Source organism: Saccopteryx leptura, chromosome 1 (genome assembly GCF_036850995.1).
Source record: "Saccopteryx leptura isolate mSacLep1 chromosome 1, mSacLep1_pri_phased_curated, whole genome shotgun sequence".
Taxonomy (NCBI): Eukaryota; Metazoa; Chordata; class Mammalia; order Chiroptera; family Emballonuridae; genus Saccopteryx; species Saccopteryx leptura.
In genome coordinates this window covers 100,737,607-100,743,962 of record NC_089503.1, presented here as the reverse complement: position 1 = coordinate 100,743,962, position 6,356 = coordinate 100,737,607, and positions in this window count along the sequence as shown.

The window sequence follows — 6,356 nt, the reverse complement described above, 5'->3', positions numbered from 1 at the left end:
GAGTACTTACCCTTGACTCTTTTTACCAGGGGTTTTAGAGGAGGTAGATAACACATCTGGCAAGAGAGGAATGCGTGTCTGGGGAAATAATACTGATCTTTAATTGCTATTTTTGTTATGTACTTACCATGTGTCAAAATACATTGTTTAGGCACCTCACCTCTGTGATCAGGGAAACATCAGTCTGCAAGTGGCTGCAGGTTCAGGAAAGCCAAACGTCTGGATTTCCCAAGAAAAGTGGGGTAGGGATGTCCTGGCATCCTGGCAGGGTAAACTCTTTCTCTTGGTCCTGCCTCCACCATTTGGGTTGAGGGAGTAATTAGGACCTTCATACTGATTAGTTCTTAACAGAGAGCTTGGGCACTTGATCCTGGTTACTGAGTCTCCATCAAACGTGGTGGTGCTCCTCCTGTCCCAGGATGGTCATCTGTTCCAGCCAGCTCCCACACTGGGAGCTGGGTTTCAACATCTGAATTTGGAAGGGGTACAACATTCAGTCCATAACTGCCTCTTAAAGTGAGTTGCTCCTAAGAAACAGTGTGGGGCCCACAAACATAAAGTTTAAACCTGCACCCATATGGTACAAAACCCAGCTTGTACAAGAGGTGTGACAACAGGCAGGAGTTGAACATGCTCACTGCCGCCTCTGGCCAAGGAAGAGGCTAGCTGACAAGATATGCTTACAAAGCTATAAACTCAAAAGTCATAACTTAAGAGTAGGCCAGACAAGGCGGGGGCACAGTGGATAGAGCATCAGCCTGGGATGCTGAGGAGCCAGGTTTTAAACCCCGAGGTTGCCAGCTTGAGCGTTGGCTCACCAGCTTGAGCGTGGAATCATAGACATGATCCCGTGGTCGCTGGCTTGAGCCCAAAGTCGCAAGCTTGAGCAAGGAGTCACTGGCTCACCTAGAGTCCCTTATTAAAGCACATATGAGAAAGCAATCAATGAACAACTAAGGTGCCGCAACAAACTGATGTTTTCCAACTCTATTCCTTCCTGTTTGTCCCTGTCTGTCTCACTTAAAAGAAAAAGAAAAAAAAAACTTTAGAGTAGGACCCAGTGTCCAGAGCCTATATTCCCTGGAGATACTTGTTTTAAACAAGCATTTTATTTTGGAAAAATTTTAGATTTACAGAAAGTCATGAAGACAATACAGGGAATCTCGTTACTTTTCACCCAAACTCCCTGTTAATGTCTTACATAACTATGGTACATTTGTCAAAACTGAGGCATTAACATTAGCATATGTCTATAAACCAAACTCCACACTTTGTTCAAATTTCACCAGCTCACCACTAGTGTTCTAACCTTGGGCCATTTTTAAAGTTTCCAGCTAGGAGCCAGAGGATGAGATAAGCAGCGTGGAACCCAGTAGCACACTAGGGTCAGTCCCAACTCTGCCACACGCTGCCGTAGCATCTGAGAATTTCTGTTCTGAGCTTGTTTCCTCCCCACAAGTACCTCCACCTCATGAATGCTGACTCTAGACATGATCCCAGTGTACCCACCATCTCTCCACCTGGGCTCCTCTCCGACAGCCACAGCGACAGTGACTCCAGCTGAGAATCTTCAGTTAGAGAATGGAGTATCTTTGGGAGTTTCAGATCTCAAAACTATTTCAAAATCCATGGCTCTCTAATGGCTGGGGGATGGGCAGCCTTTCTTTTGGAATCTAAGTGCATTCTGCAGCAGAGAGGTTAGTTGTCCAACCATGACCATTTCCCCCCTCTTCCTGGGTGTGCATTACATTTCACAGGCTCCCCTGAATTAAGGGGCAGCCGTGCAACCAAGTTCTAGCCAACAGAGAGTAGAAGTGCCTCTTTTTAGAGCTGGCCCATAACATCTGCCAAGCAATCCTTCAAGCACTGCTCAACTCACTGAAATGGCAATGCCCAAAGCAACCTTGGAGGCCATGTTAACATTGACATCATCCTGGTCCCTACATGAGTGCATGGAGTAGAGTATCCCCGCACTCTGCTGCTGCTCCAACATGAAACCACCCTGGACATGACATGTGTGAAGGAGATAAAAACCTGCTGTGATAACCAGTCCATTCAGAGGTTGTCATAGCAGCCTAGCCCACCCCAACTAATACAGGGACTAACTGTTAATTCCATGAGCATAAGACCCTGCTTCTGGAGCTATGCTGAGGCCTCCAGTGCTGAGAGCTGAGTCATCACATGCCTGAGTTCAGGACACACTATCGTGTTCATCCACGCAAGGTCACTCGTTTCCCTTCGTCCTTCACTCCTCATTCTAGTCCTATTCTGTTCCCTCCCACAGACCCGGAGTCTAGTGCATTAGAGAGATATACATATATAATATATATACACACATATTATTATGTATGTGTATTATGTATGCTCTCATTATTTACAATAGCCAAGATACAGAAACAACCAAAGTGCCCATCAATATACAAGTGGCTTAAAAAGGCTGTGGTACATATATACAATGGAATATTATGCAGCCATAAAAAAGAATGAACTCTTACCATCTATGACAGCATGGATGGACCGGGAAGGTATTATGCCAAGTGAAGTAAGTCAGTCAGAGAAAATACAAATACCGTATAATTTCACTTATATGTGGAACCTAATGAGCAAATAAATAAAATAGAAAGAGACCCATAAATACAGACCAGAATGACGGTTACCAGAGAGGAGAGGGGTTAGGGGCTGGGTGAAGAAAAGTTGAAGGGATTAAGAACCATGAATTGGTAGTTGTAGAATAGTCATGGGGTTGTAAAGTACAGCACAGGGAATACAGTCATATTGTATTGTATTGTATTGTTATATTACAATATAACATTGTATATTGTATATTACAATATAACAGTCGTATTGTATTGTATTGTTATATTACAATATAACATTGTAATAACTATGTATGGTGCCAGGTGGGCACTAGAAATATCAGGGGGAACACTTTGCAGAGTTATATGATTGTCTAACCACTGTGCTGTACACCTGAAACTAATACAAAATAATATTGAATGTAAACTGTAATTGAGAAATAAAATTTAAAAAAATAAATGCTGCTATGTGCTCACTTGGCTGATTTTTGCTATAAAGGTCATTGTTTCCTATCTTCCTCACCTGGAATCAACCCTGTTACTAAATCCCTAACTGCCTGCACCTGCCTGCTTTTTATAACATTCCACCATAGGCATGTATCACATTTTATTCATCATCTCCTGTAGGGACAGACAGCTAAGTTGCTTGCAGTACCTTGCTGCCCAAACTCTACATAGATAAGGATCCTTGTATGTAACTCCTGTGGATTTGTGCAGACTCTCTTAGGGATCTTGCCAGCATGGAACTGCACTGAGGTGAGAAATCATGCCTGATAGGAGACTTGTAACTTAGAATGTAAAAAGAACTCAATGTAAGTGTATGTGTGTGTGTGTGTGTGTCTACATGTATATATATACATATGCATGTGCATGTATGTGTACAACAACCCATTAAAAAAATGGGCAAGGAATTTGAATATTTCTCTAAAGAAAATACATAAAGATAGTGACCATCATTAGTCATCAGGAAAATGCAAATCCAAACCACAATAAGACACCACTTCACAACCACTAGGATGGTAACAATCAATAAGAGATGAGAGCAAGTGTTAGCAGGGATGTGAAGAAACTGGTACTCACACACTGGTGTGGGAGTCTGGCAGTTCCTCACAGAGTCAAACACGGAGTCACCCTGTGACTCAGCGCCAATGCTACTCCAAGAAAAATGAAAATGTCCATACAAAAAACATGCGCGTGCAAGGGAAATAAAGGACAGGATAAACAAATGAGACTATACAAACTAAAAAGCTTTTGCACAGCTAAAGACAGTATCAACAAAATAAAAAGGCAAACCACACAATGGGAGAACATATTCAACAATACATCTGATAAGGAGTTAATAACCAAAATTTATAAAGAACTTATAAAACTCAACACCAGGAAGACAAACAGACCAATCCAAAAACGGGCAAAAGAGATGAATAGACACTTATCCAAAGAGGACATACAGATGGCCAATAGGCATATGAAAAAATGCTCAACATCACTAATCATTAGAGAAATGCAAATTAAAACCACATGAGATATCACCTCACACCAGTCAGAATGGCGCTCATCAACAAAACAACACAGAATAAGTACTGGCGAGGATGTAGAGAAAAGGGAACCCTCCTGCACTGCTGGTGGGAATGCAGACTGGTGCAGCCTCTGTGGAAAATGGTATGGAGATTCCTCAAAAAATTGAAAATCGAACTGCCTTTTGACCCAGCCATCCCACTTTTAGGAATATACCACAGCACAGTTTTATCTTTTTTTTTTTTCTTTTTTCTTTTTTCTTTTTTCTGAAGCTGGAAACAGGGACAGACAGACAGACTCCCGCATGTGCCCGACCGGGATCCACCCGGCACGCCCACCAGGGGGCGACGCTCTGCCCACCAGGGGGCGATGCTCTGCCCATCCTGGGCATCGCCATGTTGTTACCAGAGCCACTCTAGCACCTGAGGCAGAGGCCACAGAGCCATCCCCAGCACCCGGGCCATCTTTGCTCCAATGGAGCCTTGGCTGCGGGAGGGGAAGAGAGAGACAGAGAGGAAAGTGCGGCAGAGGGGTGGAGAAGCAAATGGGCGCTTCTCCTGTGTGCCCTGGCCGGGAATCGAACCCGGGTCCTCTGCACGCTAGGCCGACGCTCTACCGCTGAGCCAACTGGCCAGGGCCACAGCACAGTTTTAAAAGGAGAAATGCACCCCCATGTTTATGACAGCATTGTTTACAATAGCCAAGATCTGGAAACAGCCCAGGTGTCCGTCAGAGGACGAGTGGATTAAAAAGCTTTGGTACATATATACTGTGGAATACTATGGGGCCATTAAAAAGAAGGAAATATATATTATTTTTTGGGACAATATGAATGGAACTGGAAACTATTATGTTAAGTGAAATAAGCCAGGCAGAGAGAGAAAAGTATCATATGACCTCACTCATATGAGGAATCCGACAAACAATATGAACTGAGGAGCGGAATAGAGACAGAGACGGGATCAAAGGATCTAGAAGGAAAGCGGACAGAGGGAAAGGAGATGATAGGGTGACAGGATGGGACAAGAGCAGAAAAGCAAATCCTGGAGGGGGGGCGTTATGGGGAGGGAGGCAGGGGGGATATACTGGGGAACATGGGTGACATTAGAATATATGTAAACACAATAAATAAATAAATAAAAATAAAAAAAACATGCACATAAATGTTCATAGCAGCATTATTGACAAGAGCCAAAAGTGGAAACAACTCAAACACGTGTCAATGCATAAATAAAATGCGATGTATCCATCAAGGGAATATTATGCAGCCATAAAATGGAATAATGTACTGATACAACATGGATAAACCTAGAAGACATTAAGTAAAAGGAGTCAGACACAAAAGACCACATATTGTATGAAATGTCTACAATACGTAAATCTATATAGCAGAAAGTAAATTAGTGGTTGCCAAGGACTGGGGGAACTGAGGATGGCTGGAGAGTGACTGCTAATGGAAACAAAGTTTCTTGTATCCACGGGGTTACCAAAATGTCTTAAACTGTGATGGCTGCACAACTCTGTGATACCTCAAAACCACCAAATTGTACACTTTAAATGGGTAAACTATATATACTGATAGTACATGAATTATTTCTCAATAAAGCTGCTTTTTTTTCCTACTTTTCCATTGATTTGAGAAAGAAAAAGGGGAAGAGAGGGAGAGAGAGAAGAGGAGAGGGGAGGAGGGAGGAGAAAGAGATGCATCAACTCATTCCTCTTAGCTATTGCATTTATTGTTCTGAATTCATTGCTTCTCATATGTGCCCTGACCAGGGACTGAACCCACAACCTTGACATGCAAGGACCACGCTCTATCCACTGAACCATCTGGCCAGGATCTCAATAAAGATGTCAACAGGTTATCAATAAAGATGTTAACAAGCCTGACCAGGTGGTGGTGCAGTGGATACAGCGTCAGACTGGGATGCGGAAGACCCAGGTTCAAGACCCCAAAGTCGCCAGCTTGAGCACAGGTTCATCTGGTTTGAGCAAAGCTCACCAGCTTGAGCGCAAGGTCGCTGGCTCGAGCAAGGGGGTCACTCTGTCTGCTGTAGCTCCCCCCACCATCAAGGCACATATGATAAAGCAATCAATGAACAATTAAGATGCCACAACGAAGAATTGATGCTTCTCATCTCTCTCCCTTTCTGTCTGTCCCTAACTGTCCCTTTCTCTGACTCTGTCACACACACACAAAAAGATGTTAACAGAAAAAAGAAACACCTATAATCTGTTTCTTTGGGTAAAGAACTTGGAGCTGAG